Here is a 27,761-nt window from a genome sequence, read left to right on the forward strand (position 1 = left end):
CGGATACTAAAGATGATGAACGCCCTCCATGGATTACCCTGGTTTTCTAACACACTATTGACTAAGTTGACTCCTATCATATACTAACTATCACACATTTCCTGGAATGGTTCAATGCACCGCCTATGAGTGGATTTGTGATGTGGGGCTATTATGAAGGACTAGAATTAGGTCTAATTTACATTTGAGTGACATACTAGGGTGGATATTTGTTATCTCATGGTTCTTTACAATGAACGGAGTAAGGGGAGAGTTCCAATATAGTGGTTATTTAGAACTTTAAAGAAAAGGACCAACACGTCTAACTTTTATCAATACTGATCTTTAAAGATTTGGCCACAGATTTTGTAGTGCAAACTGCTTATTCATTGTATAAACCAATCATGTGCCGGTCGTTGTGGATACTGAGCTAAACGAATGCATTTTTTTCTTTTTTTAAACAGGTCCGGAGTTGCTTGCTCCTGTGTGGAGGGGACCTCGCCTGGTAGTTTGGGCTACGCTCTTCCCATTTGGAACAGGGCAAATCGATTAGCATATGGCTTGTCTCAGTCTGAAGTGAGCTAGTGGGGAAAATACGATGGACTGGACTGCGGCCCAAGCAAACCCAAGTGGAGGAGGTTAATTCGAGCATTACTTCCGTCACTGCTTTGTTTGTTGCACTGGAGCATTCTGCATCACTGAGCACATACAAATATGTTCCTCTGGTAAATTTACTATTACACCATGGTTAATGTTTTATCAATCAGTAAATAAATCAAAATGTTACCTTCAACCCTGCTCATACCTAATAAAATAGCAGACACGGTGTTATTGCTGTGCCACCATCTCTGGGGTACTAAAGTAGCATATTGCAATACTAGGAAATTCCTTTTTTTATATTACTGCAGGGACAAGGAGGCCAGTCTAGTTTTCTATTTTCATACACATCCAGGTCCGTTAAACGCCTTCCCCAAAGTGGACCATACAATATAAGTGTGTGTATTGCAGCACTAATGCATACATAGTGCCACTAGTGAGTGTATAATAAAATAAATAGGTACAGAGATGCAGCTGCGTGTACATTAAAGCTATTGGGCACCATTACACATATGGTCAGACAATATAAACTATTAGTACAATAAAGTCTACCATTATAGAAACATCGGGTAGAAAAATAAAAATCTATCGTTCGCAAAATGATTAAGATGTTGCGTTTACATCTTCACTGATCTGGTTCGCGACATAAGATCTTGGCATGGGCAACTCTGCTTTCAGCCTTCTGAGATCGGAAAAATATTGCAGAATTACACTGGTTAATAGTACAACATGTTACGCACAAACGGCAGCACTAACACATTGTTTTTCTATAAGTACTTAATAGATCAACTCCCAGGCAAACACTTCCTAGAATGAAAACTAAGGCCTCAATAGTGGGTTTGGCAGTTTGGATGGTAAAGGACATAAAAGAGGGGGTTGGATGGCTCCCACGGGGTAAAGCACCTCATACCAATTCTCATTCACAAAACCGAAGGGAAGTTCTGCTTAGCTGCCACAAAGAACACAACTCCTTTCTCCCATCCCCTCTCTCTTCAGTACAGAGTTCACCCAGTACCAACTCCATGCAGGACTGCGCTACTCAGCTCCTTTCTCCTAAATAAGAGCAGGGATTTAAGTGGCTCTGCTTCCTCTGGGTCTAAGATAGGCAATAATTAAAATGGGTTTGAAAGTCGGGTATCTATCGGGCTCCATAGCCCTGTTATTAAAAAAAAAATGGTAAAAATAATGATCAATTTCTGAAGTACGAATTTAAAAACGGTGAGGTAGTCCATATCATCAATTTAGTTCGTTTATATTTGAGGTGTTTTATCTACTTCGACATCTCCTTCGATAGTTAGCTATTTCCAGGAGGTTGTGTTTCTGTATTTTATTTTTTCGTGTAGCATATTGCTTTTGTATAGAAGGTGCTTGAACTGAGTCGCCTCCAGGGGTTAATTATGGGCCACTATTAAATGCTCAGGAGTTGGGGTTCAAGGCCGCCGAGTTTCCCACATTGCCTGTCAGTGGGTCAACAAGGCGTTCAGAATTCATCAACATCCAATCCTTGGCCTCTCCGCAGAGCGCTGGTCACGTATTCTAGTTTCAGCAATTGTGATTCTGTGCTAATGTGAGTGAAAGAAGGTGCTCAAATATCAACAAGGTGAAAGCAAATGAAAATGCTGTAGTTACAGGAAAGTGGGTGCGTTGTGTGTTTGGAGGATGGTGAAGTGAAAGAGAGGCGAAGAAGTGCAATCAGGAGAGAGTACAATGAGCGGTGCAGAAGAGAAAAGAGAATGGATGTAAAAAAGCAGATGGAGATGGGGCGAGAAAAAGGACATATGCATATCTAACAGGGTGAGCGTAAGGGGAGTGATTGAGACACTAAGGATGCCACTGCCCTTTCCACTGGCCTCTGTAATGTTTAATACACATTCTCACAATTTCAGAAGGAAAACATTTTCAATATTAACAAAGCCATTGTTTTTTCTCATTTATCTTAAACAGCTAACAACCATCATCAAATCCAATAATCCTGGGTTGCTTTAAATAGATGTGAATTGTTTAGTGATGTATCCGGATAAATTTATGGAAAGGTCAGATAGGAACAAAAATGCCGGTGTGGTTGCACACTATAGAATCACAGAAATGTAGCCTGCATGTATAATGCCACACCCTTTATTACATAGGCCAAACCCCTTTTAAAGGCCCCACCCTTTTTCAACCCACTGAAAGCCCTGAATAGAGACATTATATAATAATCTATGTATAGGTTTTTCGAGTGTTCAGAAATTTTGGCGCTCAACTGCTCACGGTAAAGTATTTGGTTATCGTAGTATCAAAATAGGTGCTTCTTGGACAGAGGAAAACCTTAACCTCTGTGAAGAGAAGAGGTACAACAACCTCCCTCTTATTATGATTTGGACAAAGATCCAGAGCACACTATACGTATCTAAATGATATTCATATATTCAAGTATTCATTCCTTTGGGATAGATCAACCAAACGTAAGTTTTCAAAAAGTTTTATTATCAACAGTGTTCACCCCTTGGGAATCACTGTGCCTGTCACTTGAGCCTACACGTGTTTCATCACAGCATGTGGCTGTGACTCTTCAGGGCTGATCTTAATGATCGAGGCGCGTGGTCAGGGAACCGGTGATAATTCCAACCCAGTCCTTATCGGGTGGTTTATTTATTTGAAAGGTAACGGCACCAGTCGGTATGTCCAGTTGCCGTCAGCAAATTGCTTGTCTGCGAGGTTCACAGCAGAAAGTTTTTCATTAATCGGTATTCAGGCCGTGTTCAGCCCGTGATACAGCCTTCTACAGCTTCGGTATCTGTTTCCAAGTGCAGGAATGAATACTTGAATATATGAATATCATTTAGATACGTATAGTGTGCTCTGAGTCTTTGTCCAGAGACATTATATAAGGTTTAGCACCACAGAGAAAGTCTGTGTACATTATCATCCACCTGTGACAATATTAACTCTCATGAAACAAGCTGTGGAGTTACCAACGAGACCCACTTGTTGATTCATAGAGCCAGGTCTCTCTAAAAGATGGAGTCACCTTTACAGCAAAGCCTCTGTACGTACAGAGCTTCCGGTCACCCTGCTGTTACAGAGCTTCCAGTCACCCTGCTGATACAGAGCTTCCGGTCACCCTGCTGTTACAGAGCTTCCTGTCACCCTGCTGTTACAGAGCTTCTGGTCACCCTGCTGATACAGAGCTTCCTGTCACCCTACTGTTACAGAGATTCCTATCACCCTGCTGTAACAGAGCTTCCTGTCACTTCCTGTCACCCTGCTGTTACTGAGCTTCCTGTCACCCTACTGTTACAGAGATTCCTATCACCCTGCTGTAACAGAGCTTCCTGTCACTTCCTGTCACCCTGCTGTTACAGAGCTTCCTGTCACTTCCTGTCACCCTGCTGTTACAGAGCTTCCTGTCGCCCTGCTGTTACAGAGCTTCCGGTCACCCTGCTGTTACAGAGCTTCCTGTCACCCTGCTGTTACAGAGACTCCTGTCACACTGCTGATACAGAGCTTCCGGTCACCCTGCTGTTACAGAGATTCCGGTCACCCTGCTGTTACAGAGCTTCCTGTCACCCTGTTGTTACAGAGCTTCCTGTCAGCCTGCTGTTACAGCGCTTCCAGTCACCCTGCTGTTACTGAGCTTCCGGTCACCCTGCTGTTACATAGCTTCCTGTCACCCTGCTATTACAGAGCTTCCAGTCACCCTGCTGTTACAGAGTTTCCGGTCACCCTGCTGTAACAGAGCTTCCTGTCACCCTGCTGTTACAGAGCTTCCGGTCACCCTGCTGTTACAGAGATTCCGGTCACCCTGCTGTTACAGAGCTTCCAGTCACCCTGCTGATACAGAGCTTCCGGTCACCCTGCTGTTACAGAGCTTCCTGTCACCCTGCTGTTACAGAGCTTCTGGTCACCCTGCTGTTACAGAGCTTCCTGTCACCCTACTGTTACAGAGATTCTTATCACCCTGCTGTAACAGAGCTTCCTGTCACTTCCTGTCACCCTGCTGTTACAGAGCTTCCTGTCACTTCCTGTCACCCTGCTGTTACTGAGCTTCCTGTCATCCTGCTGTTACAGAGCTTCCTGTCACCCTGCTGATACTGAGCTTCCTGTCACTTCCTGTCACCCTGCTGTTATCAAGCTTCCTGTCACCCTGCTGTTACAGAGCTTCCAGTCACCCTGCTGATACAGAGCTTCCGGTTACCCTGCTGTTACAGAACTTCCGGTCACCCTGCTGTTACAGAGCTTCCTGTTACCCTGCTGTTACAGAGCTTCCGGTCACCCTGCTGTTACAGAGCTTCCTGTCACCCTGCTGTTACAGATCCTCCTGTCACACTGCTGATACAGAGCTTCCGGTCACCCTGCTGTTTCAGAGATTCCGGTCACCCTGCTGTTACAGAGCTTCCTGTCACCCTGTTGTTACAGAGCTTCCTGTCAGCCTGCTGTTACAGCGCTTCCAGTCACCCTGCTGTTACTGAGCTTCCGGTCACCCTGCTGTTACATAGCTTCCTGTCACCCTGCTATTACAGAGCTTCCAGTCACCCTGCTGTTACAGAGTTTCCGGTCACCCTGCTGTAACAGAGCTTCCTGTCACCCTGCTGTTACAGAGCTTCCGGTCACCCTGCTGTTACAGAGATTCCGGTCACCCTGCTGTTACAGAGCTTCCAGTCACCCTGCTGATACAGAGCTTCCGGTCACCCTGCTGTTACAGAGCTTCCTGTCACCCTGCTGTTACAGAGCTTCTGGTCACCCTGCTGTTACAGAGCTTCCTGTCACCCTACTGTTACAGAGATTCCTATCACCCTGCTGTAACAGAGCTTCCTGTCACTTCCTGTCACCCTGCTGTTACAGAGCTTCCTGTCACTTCCTGTCACCCTGCTGTTACTGAGCTTCCTGTCATCCTGCTGTTACAGAGCTTCCTGTCACCCTGCTGATACTGAGCTTCCTGTCACTTCCTGTCACCCTGCTGTTATCAAGCTTCCTGCCACCCTGCTGTTACAGAGCTTCCAGTCACCCTGCTGATACAGAGCTTCCGGTTACCCTGCTGTTACAGAACTTCCGGTCACCCTGCTGTTACAGAGCTTCCTGTCACCCTGCTGTTACAGAGCTTCCGGTCACCCTGCTGTTACAGAGCTTCCTGTCACCCTGCTGTTACAGAGCCTCCTGTCACACTGCTGATACAGAGCTTCCGGTCACCCTGCTGTTATAGAGATTCCGGTCACCCTGCTGTTACAGAGCTTCCTGTCACCCTGTTGTTACAGAGCTTCCTGTCAGCCTGCTGTTACAGCGCTTCTAGTCACCCTGCTGTTACTGAGCTTCCGGTCACCCTGCTGTTACATAGCTTCCTGTCACCCAGCTATTACAGAGCTTCCAGTCACCCTGCTGTTACAGAGTTTCCGGTCACCCTGCTGTAACAGAGCTTCCTGTCACCCTGCTGTTACAGAGATTCCGGTCACCCTGCTGTTACAGAGCTTCCATTACAGAGCTTCCTGTCAACCTGTTGTTACAGAGCTTCCTGTCACCCTGCTGTTACTGAGCTTCCTGTCACCCTGCTGCTACAGAGCTTCCGGTCCCCCTGCTGTTACAGAGCTTCTGTTACAGAGCTTCCTATCACCCTGTTGTTACAGAGCTTCCTGTCACCCTGCTGTTACCGAGCTTCCTGTCACCCTGCTGTTACAGAGTTTCCGGCCACCCTGCTGTAACAGAGCTTCCTGTCACCCTGCTGTTACAGAGCTTCCGGTCACCCTGCTGTTACAGAGATTCCGGTCACCCTGCTGTTACAGAGCTTCCGGTCACCCTGCTGTTACTGAGCTTCCTGTCACCCTGTTGTTACAGAGCTTCCTGTCACCCTGCTGTTACTGAGCTTCCTGTCACCCTGCTGTTACAGAGTTTCCGGTCACCCTGCTGTAACAGAGCTTCCTGTCACCCTGCTGTTACAGAGATTCTGGTCACCCTGCTGTCACAGAGCTTCCGTTACAGAGCTTCCTGTCACCCTGTTGTTACTGAGCTTCCTGTCACCCTGCTGCTACAGAGCTTCCGGCCCCCCTGCTGTTACAGAGCTTCTGTTACAGAGTTTCCGGTCACCCTGCTGTAACAGAGCTTCCTGTCACCCTGCTGTTACTGAGATTCCGGTCACCCTGCTGTTACAGAGCTTCCGTTACAGAGCTTCCTGTCACCCTGTTGTTACAGAGCTTCCTGTCACCCTGCTCTTACTGAGATTCCTGTCACCCTGCTGCTACAGAGCTTCCGGTCCCCCTGCTGTTACAGAGCTTCTGTTACAGAGCTTCCTGTCACGCTGTTGTTACAGAGCTTCCTGTCACCCTGCTGTTACTGAGCTTCCTGTCACCCTGCTGTTACAGAGTTTCCGGTCACCCTGCTGTAACAGAGCTTCCTGTCACCCTGCTGTTACTGAGCTTCCTGTCACCCTGCTGTTACAGAGTTTCCGGTCACCCTGCTGTAACAGAGCTTCCTGTCACCCTGCTGTTACAGAGCTTCCGGTCACCCTACTGTTACAGAGATTTCGGTCACCCTGCTGTTACAGAGCTTCCGGTCACCGTGCTGTTACAGAGCATCCTGTCACTTCCTGTCACTCTGCTGTTACTGAGCTTCCTGTCACCCTGCTGATACAGAGCTTCCTGTCACCCTGCTGTTATCAAGCTTCCGGTCACCCTGCTGTTACAGAGCTTCCGGTCACCCTGCTGTTACAGAGATTCCGGTCACCCTGCTGTTACAGAGCTTCCGGTCACCCTGCTGTTGGTGACCTTGGTTACTTAGTATGCCTAGTTCTCCTTTTGTTATTTACTTTGAGTGACTTAAGTCCTTTGGATTCATTTGGAGGTGCACCTTTCTTTACTCTCCTGTGCTGTTGTTTTGTCCCATTTGTAAATGGTGGGGATAGTCAGATGACATTCTGTTGGGGGAGGACTAAATTCGCCCTCTGCATTAGTATCCTTTTGTTTTGCAGCTCCTGTGTTTCTTATCAGGTTTCTCCCTTCGGCACTTCACAGGTGCCTTGTTTTGTGACTTCTATCCCATGTGAGTGCCTCCAAGCAATACTCAGTAACAAAGGGTGCTGGTGAGGGGTGCACCCAGACTCTACTTCCCCTCAGAGCATCATTTCATCCTCTGGTACATCAAGTGAAACAATATCTGAATAGTAGTACAAAAGACAATTGTGGAGCAATGCCCTAGTGTGTGCAACACCATGTACAGTGGTACAAGTGTGCTTACTGCACACCAGGTTTGTGTCCAGTAACACAGCTGAGCTCATTTGTAATAAAGCCTGGAAGTATGGTGCCACAATGTATGCAGTAAATTCACACACTGGGTGTCTCGCCTCGCCATTGCCAGTTCTCTTTCCAGGTACAGTGTCAATTCCTCAGCCTCCTTTGCACACACATAGGGGCAGATAAAGAGGGACATACAACTAGAAAGCAACAGGTCAGTGATAGTGAAGCGCCCACAACGTACAAGTACCATCCGCCAGCCCACAATGTTTAGATAGGTGCCAGAATTGTGCTCCACCATGCAGGAAGATGGTCACAGAGGTCCAGGCACGGGAAGCTTAGGGGTGAGGGCAGGTTAGTGTAGAGATCTCTCCATCCCATAAGGCTCCTCGGTATAGAGAGCAGCGCAACAAAATGAGGTGAACTTGGCACAGATAAATTCAAAGACGATGGTTACTCAACAATGAATTTCCTCTGCAGAACTCACAAGCCTGCAACACTTTTACTGTGGTGCACACATCACACAAAAACGCTGTGGAACACTTGCATCGTAGTGGTAGGCAGAACAAATACAGTGGAACACTTGCATCGTAGTGGTAGGCAGAACAAATAGAGTTGGAATACAGTGGTAGGAGGTCTCAGTTTATTTTATGAGCAAGGCAATAAGGATAAGATCTTAGGAAGAGTGACGGTGAAGGAAATGGGTTGTCTTGTGCAACACTCCACTTGTGGGACGACCTCCCACAATTTGGGCTGAAGCATGGGAATTACCATGCAAGAGTAGACATTCGGAGCTCCCTAATAACTGCTTATATGACACACCAAAACATTGTCCTTAATTTCAGTGCATTGGAACACACTTAGTGCTCTTTTTTTTTTTTTTTTTATTTCAAAATATTCTAATACAATTGTGATTTGTGTACACATTTAAGAATTAAGGGTCCGATGTAGGTCGCCAATTACCGGTCGGTAACGGCCGATTTCGGCCGTTACCGACTGGTATTTGGGATTTGACATGTAGGTAGGCTTAATTTACAGAATCGGTATATTTACCGATTCGGTAAATACAGATGTAGGTGGCACTGAAAACAGTGCCACAGGCCATTACCGATTCGTTATTTACCATGTAATACTATTACATGGTAAATAACGAATTCCAGTGTACATGCATATCTGTGCATGTACACCAGTGCCATGTGGCACACAGACATGCCCTAAGGGCATGTATGTGTGTCACATGGCACACAAGGCAAAATCAGGGGTGCAACAGGGTGTCAAAGTGACACCCTGTCACCCTTGCAAAATCGGTAATTTTACAGAATCGGTATTTACCGATTTGGTAATTGACATTGATTTCTATGGGCCTGTAGGTTTTACCTACATCTGGGCCATAGTTTTCAGAAAACACGATTTTGGTTGCGATGAAGTGCACCGCTGGGCTCATATCATTCTCTGGGCCTGTGCGGAAACTGTAGGCCTGGATTTGCACCTGTGGTTAGTATAGCACCTGGAGCATGGAATGTGTCCCACATGGCTCGGGTTAGTCGAGTGTTGGATGTTCTGACAGGTGGTCGCAACCTGGCACTACGAGCAGGTATGATTGAGCTGGGATGCGTGAAGCGACAGACTTGTGTCGTGTCTATGCTGTAGTACAGACGACACAGGCACTGCAATAATCCGGATCAGGGAGCGTTATTGAACTTCTCTTTCTCCCTTCATACCCAGACTTCATGCCCCTCCCTAGTACTGCCCCTTCCGCTATGGCGTTTCCGCTTTCTCCTCTTTACTTTCCCTTCCGCAGGTCCTAGCGGCCCTTACTTTTAAGTCTGCTGCAACATTACATCTCCTCTCTTCTTACACAACTTGGACTGAGTTTTCAATAAACAGTAGAACAAAAAAAGAACATAGTTACAGTTCTTCAATAAGACGTGTAGGCCTCCGATGAGTACTCCGTGGCCAGTGGGCAGCTTCTTGATCAAATCTTTCCTTTTCAGCAGAGGGAAAGGGACATGTGTGCTTACTTCCCATCACATGGGAGTCCTCCTTCATTTCACTTTCTGGTGCATTCAATGTCTCTGTTGTGGTTGGCGTGCATCTACGAAAGTGTGCAAAGTTCCTTGTTATTCTCTTGTCATCTGAGGCAACCGTGATCATAGTCCCCGTTTGTTTGGTTACTAGCAGTGGGTAAGCATGATATTGACTATCGGATTTCCTTTGTTCCTCTTGCCGGACAAGCATCCAGTCTCCTTCTTGATGGAGGATGGTTTGGCTCTCTGATGATTGTCCGCGTATTCTTTCATCTTAGCTTTTCTGGATCCATCTATTCAAGTCAATTCAATAATAACTTTATTCGGTTTTTTACAACCATAAAAGTATACACAAAGTAGCACCTCAAACAATCAAATGAGCAATTAGAGCCATAGAATATATGATACATTTCTTACACTTATTGTTCACATATCCTTAGAATAAAAAATAAATATCTTTAACATTTTACATTTAAAACAAGCTGTCCTTTCTTGGGTCACAACGCCCTTCAAGTATGTTTACACCATACTCTTATCCATAAATACCTCATACTCCCTATCGCTTAAAAGATCTCTATTTCCTCAGTACTCTTTACTTTTAAGGAACTCTTTAACTTTATTTAGATATTTGCCAATGGCACAGGCTATATCTAAATTCATCATTCCCACTAGGAAATTTGCAGCTTGCATCCTATTTTTAATATCTTATTTTTTTAAAATCGGGCCTAAAATCTCTCTTCGAATATCTAAAGTCCTCCAGCAGTCCAGCAATATATGTAAGATATCACAGGTATTGACTAAAGTGCAAGTGCATTTTCCATCGCTGTTTAGCATAAAGTTTATTACTCCTTTATTCATATAACACTGGTTTATCCCAATTCTCAATCGTAGCACCTCGCGCCTTAAATGGAAACTAGGTAACCTGTCGATATAGGGATAATGTAAATCATTTTTCCATACTATAGCCATATGGGAGACTGAGCTTTTCCGTAATAAGTATTCTTGATCAAGGGTTTGAGACACTTCTAAGCCCAGATTCTTAAGATCTTTCTTATCTAACCTAGGTTCACGATACTGAGGGCCCCACTTAAGGTTTAACACACCATACGCTTCCTTGATGGTAGCTCTAGTCTCTTTAGCCCAGGTCAGTTCACTGTTGGCAATTTCATTTTTGCACCACTGTGAATTTTTTTTATTCTCTTGTCATCTGAGGCAGCAGTGATCATAGTCCCTGTTTGTTTGGTTACTAGCAGTGGGTAAGCATGATATTGACTATCGGATTTCCTTTGTTCCTCTTGCCGGACAAGCATCCAGTCTCCTTCTTTGATGGAGGATGGTTTGGCTCTCTAACGATTGTTTGTGTATTCTTTCATCTTGACTTTTCTGGATCCATATATTGCTGCTAACTCTTTGTGTTCTGAGTTCTGACGAGTACAGCCAGTTGAGTCTTCCCAAGCCGGTATTCTTGTGCGCATCGTGCGGCCTAGCATCAAGGTTGCTGGACATCTTGTTGTAAGCAAACCTCAGCTAGGCCTACTTAGTTCAAGGGTTCGCCTTTCTCTACACAGAGTCCTCAGACCTTAGGAAGAAGTTGGCAATAAAACTGGAAAATACAAAAGCAAAGTTTATTAAACCTTTAAAGGTGGTACTACAGTCCACACAACACCCTTCAGTATTGTATCGGGTAGCACACCGAACTAAAGCACATGGCCCCTTTTATACACAATGAAGGGGCTCACGAGGAGGCGGTACAAAAGACTAGAGCAGTTTCATGACCATACAAGGACATATTGGAAGGCGCAATTGATAGGTGGGCGAAGTTAACAGTCTTCGGTAACTGGTAAACACATTCCTATCTGGAACCAATTAGTAACGGTCGTTGACCCTACTGCGCATGTCTGGACATGCTGGAAGCGAGGAATAGTAAAAATAGCCTGTTGCCGGGCAGACTTCAAGGGCAGTTGACAAGAAGGTAGGACTAAGCACATGATGAGCACATGGCAATGTATGGCATACAAAATGGCCGTTACAAATACAAGATGGAGTCAGCACATTTGCTACGATATTGGTCAAAACGAAGCATGTCTTCTGCCAATGCTTAACCTAATCGCCGTTGATTTACAACAGACGACCCTATCAGCATTAGCTGAAGACATTCGACTTCCTGGGAAAAGCCAGATACTCATCCCTTATATCGATGTTCATCATGCTAGCTATCTCCTGTTTCAAATCATTCGGCATTTTAACTTCTGCAATATTGATTTTGGTCGGTATGCAAGCAGTAACACACATAGAACATATCATTGGACTGCACTGAATACATACACAACAAGTGAAGATTATTGCAATTATTATACATAGGGCTGTTAATACTTTCCAGCCCCAGGCAGAAATCAGAGTCCAAAGCCATCCTGTAAAAGTCCATGTACCATTTTCTGTGTGAAGGTCTCCAGCGATTTTAAGAAGTTTATTAATCGCTTTATACACTGATGGGGTGTGGTCAGGTATAAACATGCAGCAGCTCCTACCTATAGCACGACATGCACCACCTCTATCTGCTAGCATAACGTCCAACACCATTCTATTCCGCAAAGCTACAATTCTAACAATTTGAAATTCTTCAGTGATGTTTCCTAAAGCTACAGCTGTTTGATCTGTGACAGCTTCCACTACTCTAGTCAATCGTCGCACTTTTCTGCTGTTTAATGCAGCACCTACAAAAAAGAACAATCCTAAATTAAAATCTATATATTGTTGTAGAATAGTGTCAGTCTGATCAATACCATCAGTAGTCAAAGTTCTCTTGTATGTATTTAAGTAATATTGTTGAACAGTTTAAGATTTCGATGATACAATGGAGGTGCTAGAAACACAGGGGGCAATAAAAATGACACATAACAAATGCCGGCCCAACCGGCTGGCAGTCGATAATATCCACGATTTCTGCACACAAAATAAGTGTTGTGTGAAGCTAAAAAGGTACTATTATTTAAGCCATCTATATTCCATACAGAAATACAATCACTGACCCCCACAGGGATATGTCCAATGCTCTGTACACATAGTTCTACTTGTGTTGAGTGACGGAAATGACAAAATGTTCGGCATTGGACGACTCTCTTGTATTGGTGAAGATATAAGGCGTTGAAATATTGTCCGGTCGATATTCTTCCCACTCCCATTTTGTTCCATTCGCTTGAGGATACCCATCTTTGTCCTGATGGCACTCTTTATTTTACCAGAAAAGCAGTCTACCCACTGTAGGCTTCCTGGTCACAAAGAGCAAAGTATACCAGGCTCGACAAGAGCCATTATGCGAAAAAAGGAGAGGTATGAACGGTGTACCTCCTTTCTTTTGATATGCAGGCATCATCCCACAAATCCAACAGTTTGTAGCGTTCGTAGCGATGTGGGTGTGATGCAACATTTGAATGAAGGAATTATTGAGATAAGATTGTCGATGTTTCAATTCTTGATTTGGGAGCGTTAAGAAATAATGCTCTTCTGGTGTAGGTGTAGTAACAACAAACAACTTACGAGCAGGAGTTGTCTCCTCAACAGACCATGTTATTGTTGCCGCAATTACCAAAGCAACAACAAACCCTACAGCACAAAAAATCTTCTTCTTCTTTTCCATTTTAGTCACAACACAGAACAAATCTTCCTGAAACTAAAGTTGTTGTCCGAGCTCTTACCCCTGGGTAGCCGTTTATTTCTTCACCACGGGCCAAGACTGGTGTCACTACTGTAATGCAGGGCTGATTCCCCCCCCCCTTGCCACATTGGCTCTCCGTTTCACTGCCCCAGGGAATGCTCAGACAACTTTCACAATGCTGCAGATTTCTCTCCCGGTCTCAATTCTATCTTGTTGCTCCAGGGACTGTTTGGTCTGGGAAGAACTCCTCAGATCCATCAGGCGTCACAGCACGACCTCTCTCCGCAGTCAGAACCTCTCGGTGGTCGGTCAACACAGCAGGCTACACCAAAGTAGGGAGTACTCTGCGACAATGGGTACCATTCCGATTCGTGACTCAAATTGCTGTTCTTGTAGCAAGTAGCACTTGCTCTGGCCCACGCCATCTTGGCTCCAAACTGCTCGACCTCTCGAAGGACTTTAGAAGGACGAAGTCGCCAGGCCGGAGGTTGTGGCCCTTGCCTGTGGATCTGTCAGGAAGTGCTTCTTGAACCTGTTGATGAATAGAAACCAAGTTATCAGTTAATTGTGCCAAATAGTCATTCATTAAGACACAAGGTACATCATACACATAACTTGGTTTAGGAATTCCCCAGATATTCATGGGCCTGCCAAACAGAACCTCATAAGGAGTGAGACCTATTCGAGAATGAGGTACTGATCTGATTGACAACAATGCCAGTGGCAACGCATCTGGCCAATTCAGAGAAGTAGAAGCCTGTATCTTAGCTAATTTCAGTTTCAGAGTAGCATTGTATCTTTCCACCAAACCTGCTGATTGTGGGTGGAACACTGCATGAAACTTCTGTTTAATCCCTAATCCTTTCAGGACATACTTTATAACGTCCCCTACAAAATGAGGTCCGTTATCGCTCCACAAAAATCTACAAATACCATAGCGAGGAAAGAATTCCTTCAAAAGCACCTTTGCCGTAGTAATTGCAGTATTATCTTTTGTGCGGTACGCCTCAATCCATTTACTGAAGGCACATACCACCACTAAGACATACTTCAGATAATTACAGCGTTCAAGCTGAATATAATCCATCTGCAAAACTTCAAAAGGTGCAGTCGGTGTAGCAAATCCTCCTGCTGGAGTTCGTGTCCCTTTTCCAGGATTAAATCGTAGGCAAATCATACAGGACTGTACTACTCTCTTAGCTGTGCTAGCAATTTCTGGATGCTCCCAGACTTGTGTAAGCAATTTTACTATTGCTGAAGCTCTACCATGTGCTAGCCCATGTGCCATCTGAACCATAGGTTGTACAAAAGCTATAGGCAACTTCCATCTATCCATCTGCTTGTTTCGCCAACAACCTTCATCATCCAACTCTCCATCTATGGACCATTGCTCTCGTTCTTTGTCGGAAGCGGTCCTCTGTATCTCTAGTACTTCCTTCCTAGCATCGTGCCACCGCTCAGCTGGTGATTTCACTACATACATAGAAGTAGTGTCAGGCTGCATCGCAGTCTCACGTGCCACTCGATCCACAAAAGCGTTTCCTTGTCCCACCTTATCTGTCACCTTTTTATGCGCATTGCATTTCACTATAGCTACTTTCTTTGGATATGTTAATGCAGTCAAAAGATTATGCACTAGTTCTCCGTGCATTATGTGCATCCCGTGTGATGTCAGAAAGCCTCTTTCCTTCCAGAGCAGGCCAAAGTCATGCACCACTCCAAAAGCATAGCGACTATCTGTATAAATATTCACACCCAATCCTGTACTAAGCTCACACGCTCGCGTCAAAGCTATTAGTTCTGTTGCTTGAGCTGACTTCTGTGGTATGCGAGCTGTCTCTACTATCGTGTGAAGGGTAGTAATTGCATATGCGGCTGAAGTTGTACCATCCGGTAACTTCAGACAAAACCCATCAACCCACAGTTCTCCATCCACATCTGGAAGGGGCGTATCTTGCAAATCAATACGACCCTTTGTCTGTTCTTCAGTCAGAAAAATACAATTGTGTGTTTCCTGCGCCTCAGGCTGAGTCGCCGGAAATGGGAACAACGTGGCTGGGTTTAGTGTTGCACATCTCTTCAATGTAATGTGAGGAGCTAACAACGTCAGCTCATATCCTGTCATACGAGCGCTAGTCAAATGCTGCGTCTTTGTTTGATTCAAAAGAGCAACAACAGCATGTGGTACCAGCACCAACAACTTATGTGATAAGACTATCCCTTCACTCTGGCGTATTGACACAGCTGTTGCTGCTACTGAGCGAAAACAACCAGGCAACGATCGAGCAACAGGATCAAGTACTGCTGAAAAATATGCACAAGGGAGTTGCTTATCACCATGTGTCTGGTCTAAAACTGACAATGCACATCCATCCCTCTCGTGTACATACAATGTAAAGAGCTTCGTATAATCTGGAGTACCTAACACTAGTGCTGAACGAAGAGCTTGTCGTAACTGTTGAAAAGCACTCTCACATTCATCTGTCCAAAGTAGGGGTATTGGAGTATCTTTTGTCAAAAGCGCTAACAAGGGTTTAGCAATATGTGAAAATCCTAATATCCATTGCCTACAAAAAGAAGTAAGACCTAAAAATGCTCGGACCTCTTGCTGTGCGGAAGGTACTGGTGTGTCTAGAATTGCTTGAATGCGATCTGATGTGAATGCATGCCCATCCTTAGACAAAAGGTGACCTAAGTAGGTTACCTTTGGTCTACAATACTGCAGTTTCTTTTTCGATACCTTATGGTGATGTAAGGCAAGGAAAGAAAGCAAAGACAGCGTACATTTCTCACATTGTTCAGGGGTATCGGCTGCTAACAAAATATCATCAACATACTGAATGAGCACCACACCCTCTGGTAGGACAAAGGAATCAAGATGTCTTTTCAACGCTTGGCTGTAAATACTAGGATTCTCAGTATAGCCTTGAGGAACCCTACAAAATCTATACGATCGATTATTCAAAGTGAAACCGAACAAATTTCGGCTATCAGGATGAATAGGGATTGAAAAGAAAGCGTTTTTCAAGTCTATAACAGAGAACGTAGTTGCAGTAGGTGGAACTAAAGTAAGAAGTGTCGTGATATCAGAAACCAGTGGACAATGGGCTAAGGGAAGGTGTTCCATCGAACCCTATCGATGTAATCATTAAGCCAGACAGTGGAGCCCTTGGAACCAATTGTGTAGACAAAGCGCTACGAGTAGCTCCTGTATCAACCAGAAACTGATCAGTAGAACCCAAAACATGTGCTGTAACATAAGGACCCCTCTGATCTACTGGAACTTCAACTGATTCCTTACCCCATCCTACGCAATCCTATGCATAAGCAGAATCATGCGACTCAGGCTGCACATAATCAGACATCTGGTATTGGTTGCGCCTATCAAAAGTATTGAACCCATTTTGTACCCGCACATTAAAATCAAACCTAGCACGATTGTTCATAGCACCTCTGGGTCCTGAGTTCCCCGAGCGATTCCTCATGGATCCTCGGCCACGGACATAACGCTGTGAGCGCAACAATGAACACTCAACAGCCAGAGAGGGACGAGTATAAGAGGAGTTAGAAAATCCTCGTCTGCCTCTATCGTTACCTCGAAGAGGTGGACCATAAACCTGAGATAACATAACTTTTGTTTTTAATTCTTTAGACTTTTTATCCTCATTGCCTTCGCTTCTAGTTCCTGACTCTCATAATATTGAGCCATCGTCAGGACGAATGCCGGAGAAGAGGTAGTCCAAGAGCTTTCCCTAGCTTTCAAGCAGCTAGCCACTCCTGGTAATAGATTCGTAACATATTTATCTACAAACAAGTGGCAGCCCATATCGTCCGTTAACGACTGGCCACTGAAATCATGAAAAGTTTCCTCAAAACGTGTGAAGAAATCTGAAACTGATTCATCTGTCTTTTGCTTACAAGATGCTAGAATAGTCCAATCAATCTTTTTAGGGGGAATAATCGTTTTTAACTTAGCTAATATTGCACCGGGAAGATCTAAAATCAACTGCCATGGCTTTTTCGCTGGTTCCCTGTCCACATCTTCCCTCTCTGTCTCCTTCCATACTGCCCATACGCTGTGCTATCATCTATTTTACAAAAGGGGGTGGTGATGAACAGAGTGTCTGAATTGAGCAGACCACTCTTACCCAGTCCAAAGATCAGGGCTTGATCCATCACCGTTATTTATCTCACTGCCCCATCCCAGCTCAGAACCTGGCTATATGCAAATCAGTCTGTCCCTGGCCCAGTGCATCATGGGAACAGGGCAGACTAAACTACCAAGCCAATTCTTTACCAGAAAGGAGACAAGCTACCGGGGACCGGTTTCTGGCATTTCAGCCTCTTCGGCCCGGCTTGCTTGAATCCTGATGGAGCAGTGAGAAAGGGACTCATGTCTGAGTATACCCTGCCACACCTATAGTGGCCAAAATCGATTTACAAAAGGGGGTGGTGATGAACAGAGTGTCTGAATTGAGCAGACCACTCTTACCCAGTCCAAAGATCAGGGCTTGATCCATCACCGTTATTTATCTCACTGCCCCATCCCAGCTCAGAACCTGGCTATATGCAAATCAGTCTGTCCCTGGCCCAGTGCATCATGGGAACAGGGCAGACTAAACTACCAAGCCAATTCTTTACCAGAAAGGAGACAAGCTACTGGGGACCGGTTTCTGGCATTTCAGCCTCTTCGGCCCGGCATGCTTGAATCCTGATGGAGCAGTGAGAAAGGGACTCATGTCTGAGTATACCCTGCCACACCTATAGTGGCCAAAATCGATTTACAAAAGGGGGTGGTGATGAACAGAGTGTCTGAATTGAGCAGACCACTCTTACCCAGTCCAAAGATCAGGGCTTGATCCATCACCGTTATTTATCTCACTGCCCCATCCCAGCTCAGAACCTGGCTATATGCAAATCAGTCTGTCCCTGGCCCAGTGCATCATGGGAACAGGGCAGACTAAACTACCAAGCCAATTCTTTACCAGAAAGGAGACAAGCTACCGGGGACCGGTTTCTGGCATTTCAGCCTCTTCGGCCCGGCTTGCTTGAATCCTGATGGAGCAGTGAGAAAGGGACTCATGTCTGAGTATACCCTGCCACACCTATAGTGGCCAAAATCGATTTACAAAAGGGGGTGGTGATGAACAGAGTGTCTGAATTGAGCAGACCACTCTTACCCAGTCCAAAGATCAGGGCTTGATCCATCACCGTTATTTATCTCACTGCCCCATCCCAGCTCAGAACCTGGCTATATGCAAATCAGTCTGTCCCTGGCCCAGTGCATCATGGGAACAGGGCAGACTAAACTACCAAGCCAATTCTTTACCAGAAAGGAGACAAGCTACCGGGGACCGGTTTCTGGCATTTCAGCCTCTTCGGCCCGGCTTGCTTGAATCCTGATGGAGCAGTGAGAAAGGGACTCATGTCTGAGTATACCCTGCCACACCTATAGTGGCCAAAATCGATTTACAAAAGGGGGTGGTGATGAACAGAGTGTCTGAATTGAGCAGACCACTCTTACCCAGTCCAAAGATCAGGGCTTGATCCATCACCGTTATTTATCTCACTGCCCCATCCCAGCTCAGAACCTGGCTATATGCAAATCAGTCTGTCCCTGGCCCAGTGCATCATGGGAACAGGGCAGACTAAACTACCAAGCCAATTCTTTACCAGAAAGGAGACAAGCTACCGGGGACCGGTTTCTGGCATTTCAGCCTCTTCGGCCCGGCTTGCTTGAATCCTGATGGAGCAGTGAGAAAGGGACTCATGTCTGAGTATACCCTGCCACACCTATAGTGGCCAAAATCGATTTACAAAAGGGGGTGGTGATGAACAGAGTGCCTGAATTGAGCAGACCACTCTTACCCAGTCCAAAGATCAGGGCTTGATCCATCACCGTTATTTATCTCACTGCCCCATCCCAGCTCAGAACCTGGCTATATGCAAATCAGTCTGTCCCTGGCCCAGTGCATCATGGGAACAGGGCAGACTAAACTACCAAGCCAATTCTTTACCAGAAAGGAGACAAGCTACCGGAGACCGGTTTCTGGCATTTCAGCCTCTTCGGCCCGGCTTGCTTGAATCCTGATGGAGCAGTGAGAAAGGGACTCATGTCTGAGTATACCCTGCCACACCTATAGTGGCCAAAATCGATTTACAAAAGGGGGTGGTGATGAACAGAGTGTCTGAATTGAGCAGACCACTCTTACCCAGTCCAAAGATCAGGGCTTGATCCATCACCGTTATTTATCTCACTGCCCCATCCCAGCTCAGAACCTGGCTATATGCAAATCAGTCTGTCCCTGGCCCAGTGCATCATGGGAACAGGGCAGACTAAACTACCAAGCCAATTCTTTACCAGAAAGGAGACAAGCTACCGGGGACCGGTTTCTGGCATTTCAGCCTCTTCGGCCCGGCTTGCTTGAATCCTGATGGAGCAGTGAGAAAGGGACTCATGTCTGAGTATACCCTGCCACACCTATAGTGGCCAAAATCGATTTACAAAAGGGGGTGGTGATGAACAGAGTGTCTGAATTGAGCAGACCACTCTTACCCAGTCCAAAGATCAGGGCTTGATCCATCACCGTTATTTATCTCACTGCCCCATCCCAGCTCAGAACCTGGCTATATGCAAATCAGTCTGTCCCTGGCCCAGTGCATCATGGGAACAGGGCAGACTAAACTACCAAGCCAATTCTTTACCAGAAAGGAGACAAGCTACCGGGGACCGGTTTCTGGCATTTCAGCCTCTTCGGCCCGGCTTGCTTGAATCCTGATGGAGCAGTGAGAAAGGGACTCATGTCTGAGTATACCCTGCCACACCTATAGTGGCCAAAATCGATTTACAAAAGGGGGTGGTGATGAACAGAGTGTCTGAATTGAGCAGACCACTCTTACCCAGTCCAAAGATCAGGGCTTGATCCATCACCGTTATTTATCTCACTGCCCCATCCCAGCTCAGAACCTGGCTATATGCAAATCAGTCTGTCCCTGGCCCAGTGCATCATGGGAACAGGGCAGACTAAACTACCAAGCCAATTCTTTACCAGAAAGGAGACAAGCTACCGTCCACCCTAAGCGTGGAAGGGTATTCTCAGATGTGAGACCCTTGCTCATTGCACCATCAGGATTCAAGCAAACCGGGCCGAAGACGGCTGCAATGCCAGAAACCGGTCCCCGGGAGCTTGTTTCCTTCCCAGTGTAAGAATTGGCTTTTGTAGTTTGGTTTGCCCTGTTCCCATCATGCACTGGGACAGGAACAGACTAATTTGCATACAGCCAGGTTCTGAAACTGGGATGGTGCAGTGAGCTAAAAAAACGGTGTTGGATCTAGCCCTGATCTCTTGACTGGGTGAGAGCTTTCTGCTTAATTCAGAGACTCTGTCCCTCACCACCCCTTGTTGTAAATATTTTTGTCCACCCTAAGCGTGGAAGGGTATTCTCAGATGTGAGACCCTTGCTCATTGCACCATCAGGATTCAAGCAAACCGGGCCGAAGACGGCTGCAATGCCAGAAACCGGTCCCCGGGAGCTTGTTTCCTTCCCAGTGTAAGAATTGGCTTTTGTAGTTTGGTTTGCCCTGTTCCCATCATGCACTGGGACAGGAACAGACTAATTTGCATACAGCCAGGTTCTGAAACTGGGATGGTGCAGTGAGCTAAAAAACGGTGTTGGATCTAGCCCTGATCTCTTGACTGGGTGAGAGCTTTCTGCTTAATTCAGAGACTCTGTCCCTCACCACCCCTTGTTGTAAATATTTTTGTCCACCCTAAGCGTGGAAGGGTATTCTCAGATGTGAGACCCTTGCTCATTGCACCATCAGGATTCAAGCAAACCGGGCCGAAGACGGCTGCAATGCCAGAAACCGGTCCCCGGGAGCTTGTTTCCTTCCCAGTGTAAGAATTGGCTTTTGTAGTTTGGTTTGCCCTGTTCCCATCATGCACTGGGACAGGAACAGACTAATTTGCATACAGCCAGGTTCTGAAACTGGGATGGTGCAGTGAGCTAAAAAACGGTGTTGGATCTAGCCCTGATCTCTTGACTGGGTGAGAGCTTTCTGCTTAATTCAGAGACTCTGTCCCTCACCACCCCTTGTTGTAAATATCATCTATTTTACGCACGGATCTCCACATATCGGGCGGCAATATGAGCCCGAAAAATAAATCAATATCAGCCAATGTCATGGTACAAGAATTTAAGGCTCCCTCAACTTCCTCATAAAAAGCAGCAGGATTTTTACACAGATCAGGCAATGCAGCTTTAAGTGCCATAACATCTGCTCTATTCCAGGGAGTATATACTCAATTATAAATAAAATACCCTTTTGCATCTACAGAATATTTATCGTCACTGGTACCCGCTCCTTTAGGAGGAACATATAAAGGAGCGGCCTCTCGCATAGGCTTTGCATGTACTATTGCGGTCTTATCTGTTTCAAAAACAGATGATTGTTTCCCATCGACCAATCCCGCTCGTTCATCTGTTTTAGCTTTCCATTTCTCTCCGGTAGCGGAAGCGCCTCATTTCGAAGTTTAACCAGACGCCTGATCGTATCAGTCACCTGGGAAAGAGTAAAAAGACCTTTATGTAATTGCTTACAATCGATTGCCACATCATCATGTTCGAGAACATCAGATACTTTTCGAAACATATCAATAACTTCTTCTGCAAAATGTTCGGTAAAATATATCTGCTCTCTATCTTGCCATCCCTTTAAAGTCTCTAAAATATCAGAAACAACAACAGTATCCTTAAGTGACTGTCAAGCAATCTTTTTAAGTTCAGCCGCACGATCGACCGGAATCATGGAGCGGGTGTCACGTTTCGTTGTTTCAGCCCCGGAATCCTCGTCTTCGCCAGTGGAGCGGACGGAACAATATACGGAGGCGGAGGACGATCTAACAAAGAAAAATCATCTTGTGGTTTATTAAGGACAGGATAAAGAGGTTGTCGAACAGCATATTGGCCAGATATCTGTAATCTGCACTCCTTCTCCTGTCTCTCTTCCAACTCTTTCGCCTCCTTTCTTAGTTCTTGCGCTTTTTCATACACATTCTTCCGTTGTTCTTTCTCAATCAGCACTTGCTCACGTTTCTCACGCTCACGTACTTCTTTCACCCACATTCGCACACTCTCAAACATATCTTGTCTAGATTTTCACTTAAACATACACTGTTCCACATACTCAATTTTCCGCATATCAAATGACCCATACTTCGGACAACATAACTAAGGATCTTTTCGCGTGTATTTCCACCACAAAGTGCTGTACATTATAGAAGAAAGACCATATTTAAGGTACATATCTCTATGAGGCGTCCCCTATGGGGGAGCCGGCTGCGATTCCTCGAAACTTAACCGGTTATTTCCACAAAAGCAGCACATCCTACGGAGTGCGCTAAAAGCAGGCATGCCAAAAATAGTGCAAAATATGCAGTAATAAAATCAAAGTAGCACTTAAGGTATCTGTAATACGTTGTGCTGTTCAAATCAAAATCGCATTGTAGAGAAAAATCTCCTCATTACCTGCCTATATATGTTGCAACACATATATTACACATACACATACACATCATTGACTAGTCATTTCAAAATTGCCACAGCAAGCGTATCCTAAAACTGCCTTGCCACTCCCAGGCTTCCAAAACCCACAGCAAGTACCGTACAATGGTTCTTACCAATCACAAGGTGTCCAGATTCCAACTGCCAAGTTCTAAATTCGACCAAACGGCCACTGCACGGACTAAGCACATGGCAATGTATGGCATACAAAATGGCCGTTACAAATACAAGATGGAGTCGGCACATTTGCTACGATAATGGTCAAAACGAAGCATGTCTTCTGCTAATGCTTAACCTAATCGCCGTTGATTTACAACAATCTGTCCGTAGTACTGTGTGGTGTGGTTTGATATGCTTGTAGCACCTCGTTTAGTGCTCTTTGAACATCTCGTTTAGACAGTTCAGCTTGCTGTATGGCCTTCTTCAGATTGGCCATAAACCTCTCTACCCTCCCATTGGCCTGTGGCTACATAGGAGTGATCTTCCAATGTCGAAAATTGAGATGGTTAGCAAATGCGGCAAACTCTTGTCCGTTGAATGGAGGGCTGTTGTCTGTCTTGACTACTTTAGGTATTCCCCAGGCTGCGAAGACATCATCCAACACTGGTATGGTGATGGTTGCGCTGGTTGATGATATCAGGTGCGCAATTGGGAAGCAGGAGTATCCCTCCATTATGACAAGAATGTCTTTATTGGATTGAAATGGACCACAGAAGTCTACTGCAACATGTTGCCAAACGCCCTTCGGCAGTTCTGACATTTGTAGAGGTGAAGGTGACTCTTCTCGACTAACTAGTTGACACTGGGTACTGTCTTTCAGTGTGACTTCAACCATCTGATCAAGAGACGGGAACCAGACCCGTTCACACAATGCTCTCTTCGTGGCAACGATAACTCTGTGCCCTTCATGTGGCAAATTGATGACTCCTTGACGCAGCTGCTTTGGAATGACAATCCTTTTATCTCTTAGCAGGAGGACATCTTTGGCAATGGACAAATCATCTTTTACATACCAGAAAGAGTTTAGTTCATGGCTGTCAACATGTCTATTGTGTCCGGGCTCTTCTATATGTCTCCAACTATTTGTCTGAATGCAGTGTCTTACATCCTGCAATCTGACATCTGCAACCGTGGCTTCAATAATGGCTTCAAGAGGGACTGCAGATGGTTTTATTTGAGCCACAACAAAGTGTATATACTACTCCGCTAACAACAGGTTTGAGCTTGAAGATGTCTTGGGGTGTTGCGACATGTAGTCAGCTGGATTTGCTGCTTTCCAGGCTTGTGAATGATTGTATAGGTATATTCTTGAAGACAAATTCCCCAGTGCTCTATTTTGGGTGGCATTTTGGCCCAGGGATTTCCGAATATGGTTGTCAGAGCTTGGTGGTCCGTGGTGAGTGTAAAATGTTTCCCATAGATAAAAATGTGAACGTGCTCACAGGCCCGGACCACAGCAAGACTTTCCGTTTCCGGCAGGGAGTATATCCTCTCAGTTTCAGTCAGGCTGAGGCTGGCATTGGCTACTATTTGACGTTGAACACTTTCCTTGTCGTACTGAGACAATATGGCTCAAAGTTCCACAGGGCTGGCATCCACGGTTATTTCAGTCTTACGATGAGGGTTGAAGTAAGCCAGATTTTGGCCAACTCAACGGATGCTTTGATCGAGTGAAATGCTTGATCACATCTGGTTGCCCAGTTGAATGCATGCCCTTCTTGGGTTATTTTCCTCAGTGGATAGCTGATGGTGGCGTAATCCTTGATATAACACACGCTGTAGCATGCCACTCCTATAAATGATTGCACGTCTCCAGCATACTCGAGGTCGAGGGGTATCATTCAGCGATGTAAAATTTTCAGGGTCTGGTCTCATTCCTGTGCCTGATAAAATGTGTCCATACAATTTCAGTGTTGATTTGTGAAATTCACATCTGTCTTTGTTGAGTGTTAAGTTTGCTTCCACTAGTGCGTGACATAGTTGATCCAGTGCTTTGTTGTGTTCCTGTACAGTTGCTCCAAACACGAGAATGTCATCACTGTAATTAAGGGTGTTAGTGATATGATGAATGATCCTTCTGATCACCTCTTGGAAGATCTCAGCAGCAGAAGAGATTCCGAAGCTGAGCCTTTTGTATCTGAATAGGCCTTGATGAGTTGAGAAGGTGGTGATATATCTCGACCTTTCGTGGTGAAGTTCAAGCTGGTGATAGCCCTTGTTGAAATCCAGCTTGGAAAAAATGTGTGCCCCATGCAATGAAGTGATCATGTCACTGATGTGGGGTCCAGGATGTCTTTCCCTTTCAATGGCAGTATTGGGTGCTCTCATGTCAACACAAAGACGGACTTTGCCTTCCGATCCTTTTTTTGGTACTGTGACCACTGGAGATACCTAAGGAGTAGGTCCCGAAGTTCTCTCAATGATATCTGCCCGGAGAAGATCTTGTAGCGCCTCCTCCACTGACTGTTGAAGATGAAGCAGTATTTTCCTATGATGTTGAGCTATGTGTGGCACACGTTCATTTATGTGCAGACGAACTTGAAAATTAGCCATTATTCCAAGTCTTGTGAATATTTTTGGGAACATGTGGACTATGACAGGTTCATCATCCACTCAATACAATATTTCCACCAGTTGAAGTCGTGCCACTGTGGGCAAGCTAAGGAGACAGTCAGCTTTTGGCCCCTCGATAACATGAATTCGAGCTGGAATAATTCTATCTTTGTACATTAGAGAAGTCTGAAATTGTCCTAGACAGGGAAGAGGTTCTTTCGACATCCATGTGTAGACTCGCACCACAGCTTTGTGCAGGTGAGGTTGTGGATTCATTGCGTTGTATTCTGCAACTGAAATGTAATTGAGGGATGCCCCACTATCCAGCACGAACTTCGCTAGTTGCTCGCCCATTTGGAGATGTAGTCGTGGGTATTTCTTTAACCTGTCAGGGTCTGCAACCATGCAGACGCATTCCTCACTGTCTTGCAATACGGTCGTGAGAGACCTTTATTTTCGAGATTCTGGACATCGCAACCTATATTTCTCTTAAACCCATAAAACGCCCATCCATCACACCTTCGGACTCTTTTAGGAGAAATTGGAAAAACTTAAATCTAGAAAACCTCAATAGTGCATTGAATAAAGATCATCCAAGCCTTGAGGGTGATATGGAAAATATATCTGATGCTATACAAATATGGCTTAACGACACAGTGAACGCCAGTCTGCCATTATCCCACTGCAAAGGGAAAGTTCATCGTCCCCCGGCCCCTTGGTTTACAGAGGCACTAAAGAAAGAAAAATCTTCTTGTAAGAACCTAGAGAGGCAGTGGCGCAAGAAATACGAACTGCAACAAAAAGAGATTTATCGAAAGGCCAGAAACAGCTATCACGCGGCATGTATGAAAGCCAAGGCAAGCTATGTGACCACTACTATAAATACAGCTGTAAACAAAGTCCAGACGCTTTTCAATACAGTGAAGGAATTGGCTGGAGAAAATTGTAGAGCGGATGCGGCTCCACTCAACACCCAGCAATGTCAGGATTTGGCGGCCTTTTTCACTGAAAAAATCGAGAAGATCGTCTCCAATATTAACATAAACAGCTCTAACGCCCACAACCAAAATGACACTCCCCTAACCCCTAAAGGTAATTGCCATCTTGATGCCTGGCCTCCCATTACACCAGATCAACTGAGGAAACTTCTAAAATCCATCAAGTCAGGTTCCCCTCATGACCCTATTCCCATCAGCATCATGAGCCAACTGGAGGATTCCACCCTGACACCCATTACAGACACACTTAATGCCTCCATGGAACACGCCTCAGTTCCTGCTCTATGGAAACATGCCATAGTCAGCCCTTTGTTAAAAAAGCCGACTGCCGATCCTACAATTTTGGCCAATTATCGGCCAATATCGTTACTCCCTGCTTTTTCCAAAATGTTGGAAAGGCATATTCATGAGGCACTTTCCTCATATGTGGAGAAAAATGAATTACTTCACCCTTCCCAGTCTGGTTTTAGGAGCGGATACTCCACCGAGACAGCCCTGCTCGGGATTACGGAAAAGATCAGAGAGCTCAGAGATGATGGACAAACGGTGGCACTGGTCTTGTTAGATCTCAGTGCGGCCTTCGACACCATCTCTCACTCCAGACTGCTTGCCAGGCTGGAGGAGTGTGGTGTCGAGGGCAGGGCGTTAGAATGGATTAAATCATACTTATCCCTACGCACCTTCCAGATCACCTCTGCTGAGGCCTGCTCGGATGTCTTCTACTCTCCCCACGGTGTACCACAGGGATCTATCCTGAGTCCCCTGTTGTTTAACTTGTATCTTCGTCCCCTAGCCAATCTTGCTGAGAACTTTGGTCTTATTTTAATGACATATGCCGACGATTCTCAGATTTTGTTCTCTCTTTCTAAATCTGATACGTCTGCTCCTTCCGTACTCAAAATAGGCCTCCATGAGATATTCCGCTGGATGTCGGCTAATCAACTTAAATTGAATGGGGACAAAACAGAGGTCCTCCTTTTAGGGAATAATAAGGACCTTTGGAGTGATCCCCACTGGCCGACAGCACTTGGCAAGTTACCGCCCCCAGCCACCCAGGTCAGAAATCTTGGGGTCATCATAGATGACAATCTCTCCATGTCACAGCAAGCCAATAAAGTAGCGGGCATATGTTTCACCATTCTCAGATGGCTCCGTAAAATTGTTTGGATGTTGCCACTCACCACCCAGA

Source organism: Lissotriton vulgaris, chromosome 3_1 (genome assembly GCF_964263255.1).
Source record: "Lissotriton vulgaris chromosome 3_1, aLisVul1.2, whole genome shotgun sequence".
Classification (NCBI taxonomy): Eukaryota; Metazoa; Chordata; class Amphibia; order Caudata; family Salamandridae; genus Lissotriton; species Lissotriton vulgaris.